Source organism: Triticum dicoccoides, chromosome 5B (assembly GCF_002162155.2).
Source record: "Triticum dicoccoides isolate Atlit2015 ecotype Zavitan chromosome 5B, WEW_v2.0, whole genome shotgun sequence".
NCBI classification, from domain to species: Eukaryota; Viridiplantae; Streptophyta; class Magnoliopsida; order Poales; family Poaceae; genus Triticum; species Triticum dicoccoides.
The window spans coordinates 268,164,439-268,178,011 of NC_041389.1; positions in this window are offsets into that span (position 1 = coordinate 268,164,439).

The following is a 13,573-nucleotide window of genomic DNA, read 5'->3' on the forward strand; positions in this document are numbered from 1 at the left end:
AAGTTGTAACTTATGCACCTATATCTAGCATCCTATATTTGAAACCCCTTTGACGCAGTTATTTATTTTATTCTTATGAGTGACACTAATTCAACCGCCGGTTTTATGCCCCCGATTCATGCAAAAAACGCTCGATTTACACAGTTGTTATAGGTCCAATTACATGTCCATGTTTTAGCTTAAAAACCGGTAAGGGTGCCGGTTCCGGGTTTTTCCAGTCCGGCCGCTGGCCCGGTTTTTAAAACTATGGATCCTAGGCACGTGGCAAGTATATGAGCCGGGATTGTCCAGTGTAATCAGTCGGGTAATTTTGATCATTTCCCCAAATATATACGAGCAGCTTGGTTTTTGCGATCACTTTCTCAAATTCGTGGACTTTTTATCTACGTGTGATACCGCGTGCTACGCGTCATACTTTTCGCAACAGGGAAAGAAGTCGACTTTTTCTTTGGCAGTACGGAGGAGGAGAGGCCTAAAAAAACACATGGGCATGGTTAGTTGATCCCACGTGACGCGCGTTCCGGGATGGATCCGCGTGTGGACTTTCGCGTGCGACGGTGCGTGGGTTGTGGCCTCGTGGTCGTGGTCGTGGTCGTGGGGCGGCGTTGTTTCGCGCGTGCCCGCCCCGTCCGCTAGCTAAGGGCCAGCGACCAGGTCTCCATTTTAAAACAGTCGTGCCAGAGTACGAGTACAAATCTGGCACCTTGGGAGTTGGGAGCGTCCGCCTGGCCGTCCAATTGGCGTACGGCTCGAAACAGGAGCACGCACGCCCAAGTACTTGTCGTGCAGTACGTGGAGCGTCGGTGTCCCCAACAGTGGCAGGACGACCGGCCTAATCTGTTCCCTTTTTGGTGCGCAAAATGCACGGCGAAGACGTTTTCTCAAAGACAAAATACTCCGTCCGGTCCTGGACAGCAGCGATACGGTGCGGTCGCAGTAGACGAGCTGGGGCATGGTTAAGAAAAGGAGAGCGCCTGGAGATCGGTAAACGCGGAGTCAGTCCGGTTCGGCGGCAAGAAGAACGGTTGGCCACCGGCCGGCCTGATGACGTCCGGCGGCAAGACTTCCGTTCTGCAGCTACAACCGGACTGTTACAAATTTGGCCCTCTGTATGTCCGTTGAAGCGTCCATGGACAATGCCGGCTCATGCCTTATTTCTCCGTGTTCGTAATCCTTTGTTTCTCTTATATCTGAACCTGTAAATCCTTGCAGCCCCATGTAAGGTGATAGAATAGTACTCCCTCCGCCCGGAAATACTTGTCCTAAAAATGGATGTATCTATAACTAAAATAAGTCTAGATACAATCATTTTTAGGACAAGTATTTCCGGACGGAAGGAGTGTGTAGATAAAAATTACCATAGGTTATAGATCGCACATAGCAAGTTTAATTGCAACCGAACATAGCATAGCCAGTTCACAAAAGATCTGACATAGCAAGTTTATCGAAACTACAATAGATGAAAGATAGCGGACGAGGCGCCAAACTTTACCACTTCCTCTTTGGTTCCTTCCCCTCGAGGTCTTCGGAGCGGCGACGATACTCCTTGACGTCAACGTTGGAGGATGAAGGGGCGTCGTCATCATCGGTGGTTGTGCCGTCGTCGATGGACAAGGAGGGGATGTCAGTTAGGCGGCACGAGCCTTCGCCGCGTTGGCCGCCCTCTGGCGTGCAAGCTGCTCAGACTCCTTCATGCCTAGCTGCAATGCATTTGCATTATTGCGGCGGTGGCGGTGGGCATGTCTCCGTCGAGGTCAAGGACCAATGGATGACGTCATAGAGTAGCTTGTCGTCCAAGTTAGCAAGCGATAGCAGCTCGGGCGCGGATTTGCATGACCCGCAACTAGACCGGCTTGCACCACCCTCTGCCTCGCACGGCGAGCGACTCGCGCCTCCGACTCGGGGAGCCGTAGCCGCATGCTCGGTGGTGGGGCATGAGCACCCATCGCCATTTGAGAGGAGCAGGGGCTGGAGGTGCCAGGTGGCACTGCTCACCCCTCCGTCTCACAGGGGAGGGCGCGGACAGCGACAGACCGACAAGGGCAAGCGTGGAGCTTGAAGTGCCCCTTCGAGCCATCGGGAAGGGCGCGAAGCTCGAGTTACCTCCCATGTCCATCTGTGACTAGCAGAGGTGATCTCCTCGTCGTCTGGGGCGGAGCTCGAATCCGATATGGTGGCAAGCATGTCCCAGCCAATGAGGTCGTCCTCGCTGCCGAAGCCGACCATGGTGGCGTGGGTAGGGGAGCTATTGGGGATATAGCTCCGAGGTATGACCCGCCCAGGAGGGGCCGGGTTATACCATTGGCGACTTAATGTAAAGAAGGCCCAGGAGGTCCAAGCAGATAAGGATGGCCCAAGACCCGGAGGTGATTCAAGACCCGTAGGTAAGTTAACTTGCTCTGTAGAGTATGGCTAATTAGAAACCGAGCCGGTCACGTTGTGTTAGCCGACCGGGACTCTGTAAGCCTCCGGGTCTCTATCTATGTATATAAAGGTGAGACCCGGCGGCGGGTGAACTCAAGAAACAAACAATCGAGAACTAGGTCAAGTATATCCGCTCCCTTGTAATCGTAACTCAAGTAATACAACTAGAAGCAGTACGTAGGCTTTTACCTCATCGAGAGGGGCCGAACATGGGTAACCTCCTTGTGTCCTTTGTCCTGTTCAACCCCTTCAAGATAACCTAGTTGCGATGGCTCCACACCTAAGTCCTTTCAGTAGGGCATCTGCCGTGACAAAACCACGACAGTTGGCGCCTGTCGTGGGTGTAGAGCATAGTGGTTTTGAGTTCTTGAAGGGGAGCTTCTCAGGGATCAAGGGATACACCGTGGGCCGGATGACCAAGAGTCGCCGCGGCAAGATCTACATCGACGACGCTGGATGGGGTCCGGAGGCGGATTCAATTGAATACGGGTTCCGAGTCCCCTTCGGCGGGATCCACGTTTTCATCGGCAAGACTGGCGATTCTGGGCCTGAGCCGGACGTCTGCACCAACACCATCGAGATGGCTCGGCGCGTGCGACCCGCCAAGGTTCAACCCGCCATGAAGCACACTTTCGTTGGTTTTATTCATGGGGTGGAGCTTGAGGAAGGATCTATGTCCGGTGGAGAGACAGCCATCTACTCAGGTGATGAGTCCTCAACCGGCGAAACCGGGTCAATCTATTAACTGCAAGACGACGGGCTTGGGGGCTACTCCGATGGCGATAGTATTCCGGATTCCAATGAGCCGCCGAGCAGAGTCGCAATCTTCATGGCCGGCATGCAACCAGTGTTACAGTCATCAACCGCAGCAGCTATGAATTTCGGTTCAATGGTTGCTGTGACAGCCGGGGTGAGCGGCTCTGCGCACCAGCCGACTCAGGTTTTATCTGAGCTCCTGGATGCCTTAGCAACTCTGATGGCCACAGAGTAACCACGGTGACTCAAGCACAACATAACTATTGGGAAACGTAGCATGCAATTTCAAAAAAATTCCTACGCTCACGCAAGATCTATCTTGGAGATGCATGATACGTCCATTTTTCATCATGCTTTTATATCAATATTTATTGCATTATGGGCTATTATTACACATTATATCTCAATAATTATGGCTATTCTCTCTTATTTTACAAGGTTTACCATGAAGAGGGGGAATGCCGGCAACTGGAATTCTGGCTGGAAAAGGAGCAAACATTGGAAACCTATTCTGCACAGCTCCAAAAATCCTGAAACTCCACGGAACTTATTTTTGGAATTAATAAGAATTATTGAGTGCAGAAACTACTAGAGGGGGCCCACACCCTGGCCAGGAGGGTGGGGGGCGCGCCCACCCCTACTGGGCGCGCCCCTGTCTCCCGGGCCCCCTGGTGGCCCTCTGGTGCCCATCTTCTGCTATATGAAGGCTTTTACCCTGAAAAAAAATCATGGGCAAGCTTACGGGACGAAACTCCGCCGCCACGAGGCGGAACCTTGGCGGAACCGGAGCTGTTCTGCTGGGAAAACTTCCCTCCGGGAGGGGGAAATCATCACCATCGTCATCCCACATATCAAATTATCAAAGTACCGAACGCGAATCATATGAGCGTGATGAAAACTAGCTTGACGATAATTCTCATGTGTCCTCGGGAGCTCTTTTCTCATTATAAGAAATTGTCAAGGCTTGTACTTTGCTACAAAAAGGATTGGGCCACCTTGCTGCACTTTATTTACTTCCATTGCTTGTTACTCGTTACAATTTATCTTATCACAAAACTATCTATTACCTACAATTTCAGTGTTTGCAGAGAAAACCTTACTGAAAACCGCTTATCATTTCCTTCTGCTCCTCGTTGGGTTTGACACTCTTACTTATCGAAAGGACTACGATAGATCCCCTACACTTGTGGGTCATCAAGACTCTTTTCTGGCGCCGTTTCCGGGGAGCGTAGTGCTTTTGGTGAGTGGAACTTGGTAAGGAAACATTTATATAGTGTGCTGAAATTTTTTGTTACTTGTTACTATGGAAACTAATCCTTTGAGGGGCTTGTTCGGGGTATCTTCACCCCGACCAGAAGAGCAAAGAGTTGCTCCTCAACCTACTGAACCTATTGAAAATATTTACTTTGATATACCTTCGGGTATGATAGAGAAACTGCTAGCTAATCCATTTGCAGGAGATGGAACATTGCATCCCGATTTACACCTTATCTTTGTGGATGAAGTTTGTGGATTATTTAAGCTTGCAGGTATTCCCGATGATATTGTCAAAAGGAAGGTCTTCCCTTTATCTTTGAAGGGAGATGCATTGACATGGTATAGGCTATGTGATGATACGGGATCTTGGAATTATAAACGATTGAAGTTGGAATTTCACCAGAAGTTCTATCCTATGCATCTTGTTCATCGTGATCGTAATTACATATATAATTTTTGGCCTCACGAAGGAGAAAGCATCGCTCAAGCTTGGGGAAGGCTTAAGTCAATGTTATATTCATGCCCCAATCATGAGCTCTCCAGAGAAATGATTATTCAAAATTTTTATGCTCGACTTTCTCTCAATGGTCGCAACATGCTCGATACTTCCTGTGCTGGTTCTTATATGCTGAAGACTATTGAATTCAAATGGGACTTATTGGAAAGAATTAAATGCAACTCTGAAGATTGGGGTTCCGACGATGGTAAGGAGTCAGGTATGACACCTAAGTTTGATTGTGTTAAATCTTTTATGGATACCGATGCTTTCCGTGGATTTAGCGCTAAATATGGACTTGACTCTGAGATAGTACCTTCTTTCTGTGAATCTTTTGCTACTCACGTTGATCTCCCTAAGGATAAGTGGTTTAAATATAATCCTCCCATTGAACTAAAAGTAGTTGCACCTATTACAGTTGAAGAAAAGACTGTCACTTATAGTGATCCTATTGTTCTTACTACTTATGTTGAGAAACCTCCTTTTCCTGTTAGGATAAAGGATCATGCTAAAACTTTGACTGTTGTTCATAAGAGTAATACTAGGACTTATACACCTCCTGAGCAAATCAAAGTTGAACCTAGTATTGCTATGGTTAAAGATCTCTTGGATGATGATTTAGATGGGCATGTTATTTATTTCTGTGGTGAGACGGCTAATATTGTTAGGCCAGATAATAAGATTCATAGACCTGTTGTAGGCATGCCTGTTATTTCTGTCAAAATAGGCGATCATTGTTATCATGGCTTACGTGATATGGGTGCTAGTGCTAGTGCAATACCCTATGACTTATATAAAGAAATATGCATGATATTGCACCCGTTGAGTTGGAAGGTATTGATGTTACTATCAAGCTTGCCAATAGAGATACTATTTCACCAGTTGGGATCATTAGAGATGTTGAAGTCTTGTGTGGGAAGGTTAAATATCCCACCGATTTTCTTGTTCTTAGTTCCCCACAAGATGACTTTTGTAGACCCTTCTTAAATACAGTTAATGCTAGTATTGATTGTGAAAAGGATACCGTTACAATTGGCTTAGAGGGTATGTATCATGAGTTTAATTTTGCTAAGTTTCATAGACAACCTCGTGACAGAGAATCACCTAGTAAGGATGAGATTATTGGTCTTGCTTCTGTTGCCGTGCCTCCTACTGATCCGTTAGAACAATATTTGCTAGACCATGAAAATGATATGTTTATGAAGGAAAGAAGGGAAATAGATAAAGTGTTCCTTCAACAGGAACCTATGCTGAAACACAACCTACCCGTTGAAATTCTAGGGGATCCCCCTCCACCCATGGGTGATCCCGTGTTTGAACTCAAACCATTACCTGATAATCTTAAGTATGCTTATCTTGATGAAAAGAAAATATATCCTGTTATTATTAGTGCTAGCCTTTCAGAGCAAGAAGAAGAAAGATTATTGAAAACTCTGAAGAAGCACTGTGCTGCTATCGGATATACTTTGGATGATCTCAAGGGCATTAGTCCCACGTTATGCCAACACAAAATTAATTTGGAGGACGATGCTAAACCAGTTAGAGATCCTCAACGACGACTGAATCCTAAAATGAAAGAAGTGGTAAGAAAGGAGATACTAAAGCTCCTTGAGGCAGGTATAATCTATCCCATTGCTGATAGTGATTGGGTAAGCCCTGTCCATCGTGTTCCTGAAAAGGGAGGTATTACTGTCGTTCCTAATGATAAAAATGAATTGATCCCGCAAAGAATTATTACAGGTTATAGGATGGTAATTTATTTCCGTAAATTAAATAAAACTACTAAGAAAGATCATTACCCTTTACCTTTTATTGATCAAATGGTAGAAAGACTATCCAAACACACACATTTCTGCTTTCTAGATGGTTATTCTGGTTTCTCTCAAATACTTGTATTAGCGAAGGATCAATCAAAAACTACTTTTACTTGCCCTTTCGGTACTTTTGCTTATAGACGTATGCCTTTTGGTTTATGTAATGCACCTGCTACCTTTGAAAGATGTATGATGGCTATATTCTCTGACTTTTGTGAAAAGATTTGTGAGGTATTCATGGATGATTTCTCTGTTTATGGATCCTCTTTTGATGATTGCTTGAGCAACCTTGATCGAGTTTTGCAGAGATGCGAAGACACTAGTCTCGTCTTGAATTGGGAAAAGTGCCACTTTATGGTTAATGAAGGCATTGTCTTGGGGCATAAGATTTCCAAGAGAGGTATTGAAGTTGATAAAGCCAAAGTTGATGCTATTGAAAAGATGCCATGTCCCATGGACATAAAAGGTATAAGAAGTTTCCTTGGTCATGCCGGTTTTTATAGGAGGTTCATTAAGGACTTTTCTAAAATCTCTAGGCCTCTGACTAATTTATTGCAAAAAGACATTCCTTTTGTCTTTGATGATGATTGTGTAGAAGCATTTGAAATACTTAAGAAAGTTTTGATCACTGTACCTAGTGTTCAACCACCTGATTGGAATTTACCCTTTGAAATTATGTGTGATGCTAGTGATTATGTTGTAGGTGCTGTTCTAGGGCAAAGAGTCGATAAGAAATTGAATGTTATCCAGTATGCTAGTAAGACTCTTGATACTGCCCAGAGAAATTATGCTACTACTGAAAAAGAGTTCTTAGCAGTTGTGCTTGCATGTGATAAGTTTAGACCTTATATTGTTGATTCTAAAGTTACTATTCACACTGATCATGCTGCTATTAAATATCTTATGGAAAATAAAGATGCTAAGCCTAGACTTATTAGATGGGTTCTCTTGCTCCAAGAATTTGATTTGCATATTATTGATAGAAAGGGAGCTGAGAACCCCGTTGCAGACAACTTGTCTAGGTTAGAGAATGTTCTTGATGACCCACTACCTATTGATGATAGCTTTCCCGATGAACAATTAGCGGTCATTAATGCTTCTCGTACTGCTCCTTGGTATGCTGATTATGCTAATTACATTGTTGCTAAAATTTATACCACCTAGTTTCACATACCAGCAAAAGAAAAAGTTCTTTTATGATTTAAGACATTACTTCTGGGATGACCCACACCTTTATAAAGAAGGAGGAGATGGTGTTATTAGACGTTGTGTACCTGAGCATGAACAGGAACAGATCCTACGCAAGTGTCACTCTGAATCATATGGAGGACACCACACTGGAGATAGAACTGCACATAAGGTATTGCAATCTGGGTTTTTATTGGCCTACTCTCTTCAAAGATGCTCGTAAGTTTGTCTTATCTTGTGATGAATGTCAAAAAATTGGTAATATTAGTAGTCGTCAAGAAATGCCTATGAATTATTCTCTTGTTATTGAACCGTTTGATGTTTGGGGCTTTGATTATATGGGACCTTTTCCTACCTCTAATGGTTACATTCATATTTTAGTTGTTGTTGATTACGTTAATAAGTGGGTAGAAGCTATTCCAACTAGTAGTGCTGATCATAACACTTCTATTAAGATGCTTAAAGAAATTATTTTTCCGAGGTTTGAAGTCCCTAGATATCTTATGACTGATGGTGGTTCACATTTTATTCATGGTGCTTTCTGTAAGATGCTTGCTAAGTATGATGTTAATCATAGAATCGCATCTCCTTATCACCCGTAGTCTAGTGGTCAAGTAGAGTTGAGCAATAGAGAGCTCAAATTAATTTTGCAAAAGGCTGTGAATAGATCTAGAAAGAATTGGTCCAAGAAACTTGATGATGCATTATGGGCCTATAGAACTGCATATAAAAATCCTATGGGTATGTCTCCATATAAGATGGTTTACGGAAAAGCATGTCACTTACCTCTTGAACTTGAACATAAATCATATTGGGCTATTAAAGAGCTCAACTATGACTTTAAACTTGCCGGTGAGAAGAGGTTATTTGATATTAGCTCACTTGATGAATGGAGAACCCAAGCCATGAGAATGCCAAGCTATTCAAAGAAAAAGTCAAACGCTGCCATGCCAAAAGGATACAAAAGCGAGAATTTAACGTAGGTGATTATGTGTTACTATTCAACTCTCGTTTAAGATTTTTTGCAGGAAAATTTCTCTCTAAATGGGAAGGTCCTTACATTATCGAGGAGGTCTATCGTTCCGGTGCCATAAAAATCAACAACTTCGAAGGCACAAGTCCGAGGGTGGTGAATGGTGAAAGAGTTAAACATTATATCTCAGGTAATCCTATCAATGTTGAAACTAATATTATTGAAACCGTAACCCGGGAGGAATACATAAGGGACACCTTCCAGAACGTTCTAGACTTCAAAAAGGAATAGGTACGTGGTACGGTAAGTAAACCGACTCCAAAACAATTCTAATGGCAATTTTTATCAGTTTTGGAATATTTAAGAATTTTAGAAAGAAAGAAGTAGTCCGGGAAGGACACGAGGCCCCCACGAGGGTGAGGACGCGCCCACCCTTCCTGGGTGCCCCCTGTCTCGTGGCCATCTCGTGTACCTCCCGGACTCCGTTTTCTTGCATGTTACGTATTTTGGTCGGTAAAAATTCATTATATAATCTCCCGAAGGCTTTCACCACCGTATCACGCAAATATCCTCTGTTTTTGTTTCGAGTTGTTCCTGTTACAGATTTAGAGCAATATGTCGTCTCCGAATTCGGAAGGAGAGAGCTATGTGGCTGATTACCTTGCAGACCCTAAGGTCTACGGGGACTTGGAGCATGGTGGCTGGACCACTGAAGAAGAGGAAGACTATGCGCCTAAGGGAAAGGAGGTGACGAGTTCAGACGAAGACGAAACCCCATTACCTCAACCTGGGGACATGCATGTGGAGTTTAAAAAGTCAAGCCTCCCTGATAGAGCAAAGAAGCCAAAGATCGAGTCTATCCCTTTTCGTCTCTTGCAGGTAAATAAACAGGAATTGTGCAAAAGAGTATTAAGTCTTGAACAGGAGATCGAGGACCTAAAAGAGCAAAATACTATACTCAAGCGTAAATTGAGGAAGAAGCCTACATCATCAACAACTCCTACTCCATCACCTTCAAGGACATAATGACATGGGTATGGGCATTCTCCTTGGCAATTGCCAAGCTTGGGGGAGGTGCCCCGGTATCGTATCACCATCACACTCCTATCTTTACCGTTTTATTTAGTTCGATCCTTTTAGTAGTATCTTGATCTAGTAGATTGAAGTTTTAGTATCAAGTAGTTTTGAGTTTTGCTTTGTGATCTCTTTATGTAATCGAGTCCGTGAGCTATCTATAATAAATATAAGTGTTGAATCAAGGGCTTTGCTTTCTTGCTATGATCTTGAGGAAGTAGAAAGAATGAAAGAGTTCATATTAATCTTATGGATAGTAATAACTTCACACATAGAAAGTATGAGGCATAAAAGTTGTTGAGAGTTGACAAACGTAGTTTTGGTCATCGTTGCAATTAATAGGAAGTAGTAAGGAAAGATAGGTTTTCACATACAAATACATTATCTTGGACATCTTTTATGATTGGGAGCACTCATTAAGTATGACATGCTAAAAGAGTTGACGTTGGACAAGGAAGACAACGTAATGGTTTATGTTTTCTCACATCTCAGTTAAAGTATATTGTCATTGACCTTCCAAACATGTTGAGCTTGCCTTTCCCCTCATGCTAGCCAAACTCCTTGCACCAAGTAGAGATACTACTTGTGCTTCCAAATACCCTTAAACCAGTTTTGCCATGAGAGTCCACCATACCTACCTATGGATTGAGTAAGATCCTTCAAGTAAGTTATCATGTTGCAGGCAATAAAAGTTGCTCTCTAAACATGTAGACTTATTAGTGCAGAGAAAATAAGCTTTATACGATCTTGTTGTGGAAGCAATAAAAGCGACAGACTGCATAATAAAGGTCCACATACAAGTGGCAATATAAAGTGACGTTCTTTTGCATTAAGATTTTATGCATCCAACCCTAAAAGCACATGACAACCTCTGCTTCCCTCTGCGAAGGGCCTATCTTTTACTTTATGTTTTTACTTTATGCTTGAGTCAAGGTGATCTTCACCTTTCCCTTTTTCATTTTATCCTTTGGCAAGCTCCGCGTGTTTGAAAGATCTTGATATATATATCCAATTGGATGTAAGTTAGCATGAATTATTATTGTTGACATCACCCAAAGGTGAATACGTTGGGAGGCAACACAATAAGCCCCTATCTTTCTTAGTGTCCGGCTGAAACTCCATAACCACAAGTATTGCGTGAATGTTAGCAATTGTAGAAGACTACATGATAGTTGAGTATGTGGACTTGCTGAAAAGCTCTATTCTTGACTCTTTCTGATGTTATGATAAATTGCAATTGCTTCAATGACTTAGATTATAGTTTGTTAGCTCACAATGAAGTTTCTGAACCATACTTGACATTGTGAATTGATTGTCACTTAAGCATAAGAATTCATATGACAAAATCTTTATATGTTGCTGTTATAAGAATGATCATGATGCCCTCATGTCCGTATTTTATTTTTTTATCAACACCTCTATCTCTAAACATGTGGACATATTTTTTGATATCGGCTTCCGCTTGAGGACAAGCGAGGTCTAAGCTTGGGGGAGTTGATACGTCCATTTTGCATCATGCTTTTATATCAATATTTATTGCATTATGGGCTGTTATTACACATTATATCTCAATATTTATGGCTATTCTCTCTTATTTTACAAGGTTTACCATGAAGAGGGGGAATGCCGGCAGTTGGAATTTTGGCTGGAAAAGGAGCAAACATTGGAAACCTATTCTGCACAGCTCCAAAAATCCTGAAACTCCATGGAACTTATTTTGGGAATTAATAAGAATTATTGAGCACAGAAACTACCAGAGGGGGCCCACACCCTGGCCAGGAGGGTGGGGGGCGCGCCCACCCCTACTGGGCGCGCCCCCTGTCTCCTGGGCCCCCTGGTGGCCCTCCAGTGCCCATCTTCTGCTATATGAAGGCTTTTACCCTAGAAAAAAAATCATGGGCAAGCTTACGGGATGAAACTCCGCCGCCACGAGGCGGAACCTTGGCGGAACCAGTCTAGAGCTCTGGCGGAGCTGTTCTGCCGGGGAAACTTCACTCGGGAGGGTGAAATCATCACCATCGTCATCACCAACGATCCTCTCATCGGGAGGGGGTCAATCTCCATCAACATCTTCACCAGCACCATCTCCTCTCAAAACCCTAGTTCATCTCTTGTATCCAATCTTGTATCAAAACCACAAATTGGTACCTGTGGGTGTCTAGTAGTGTTGATTACTCCTTGTAGTTGATGCTAATTGGTTTACTTGGTGGAAGATCATATGTTCAAATCCTTAATGCATATTATTACTCCTCTGATTATGAACATGAATATGCTTTGTGAGTAGTTACGTTTGTTCCTGAGGACATGGGTGAAGTCTTGCTATTAGTAGTCATGTGAATTTGGTATTCGTTCGATATTTTGATGAGGTGTATGTTGTATTTCCTCTAGTGGTGTCATGTGAACGTCGACTACATGACACTTCACCATTATTTGGGCCTAGAGGAAGGCATTGGGAAGTAATAAGTAGATGATGGGTTGCTAGAGTGACAGAAGCTTAAACCCTAGTTTATGCGTTGCTTCGTAATGGGCTGATTTGGATCCATATGTCTAATGTTGTGGTTAGGTTTACCTTAATACTTCTTTTGTAGTTGCGAATGCTTGCAATAGGGGTTAATCATAAGTGGGATGCTTGTTCAAGAAAGGGCAGTACCCAAGCACCGGTCCACCCACATATCAAATTATCAAAGTACCAAACGTGAATCATAGAGTGTGATGAAAACTAGCTTGACGATAATTCCCATGTGTCCTCGGGAGCTCTTTTCTCATTATAAGAAATTGTCCAGGCTTGTCCTTTGCTACAAAAAGGATTGGACCACCTTGCTGCACTTTATTTACTTTCATTGCTTGTTACTCGTTACAATTTATCTTATCACAAAACTATCTATTACCTACAATTTTAGTGTTTGCAGAGAAAACCTTACTGAAAACCGCTTATCATTTCCTTCTGCTCCTGGTTGGGTTTGACACTCTTACTTATCGAAAGGACTAGATAGATCCCCTATACTTGTGGGTCATCAATGCATAGCAACGAGAGGGGAAGAGTGTGTCCACGTACCCTCGTAGACCAAAAGTGGAAGCGTTAGCTTAACACGGTTGATGTAGTCGAACGTCTTCTCGATTCAACTAATCAAGCACCGAACGTACGACACCTCCGAGTTCTGCACACGTTCAGCTCGATGACGTCCCTCGAACTCTTGATACAATAGAGGTACGAAGGAGTAGATGAGTTTCGTCAGCACGACAGCATGGTGACGGTGATGGTGATGTGATCCGCGCAGGGCTTCGCCTAAGCACTACGACGATATGACTGGAGGAGTAAATGGTGTAGGGGGCACTGCACACGGCTAAGACAATTTATGTGTCTAGAGGTGCCCCCTGCCCCCATATATAAAGGAGGAGAGGGGAGGAGGTTAACCCTAGGGCGCGCCTAAGTGGGGGGGGGGTCCTACTAGGACTCCAAGTCCTAGACGGCCCCTTCCTTTCCAACGGAGGGGGAAAAGGGAAAGAGAGGGAGAGGGAGAGGTAAAGGGGGGTCGCGCCCCCTCGCCTAGTCCAATTCGGACTCCCCATGGGGGGGGCACCTCCTCGTGG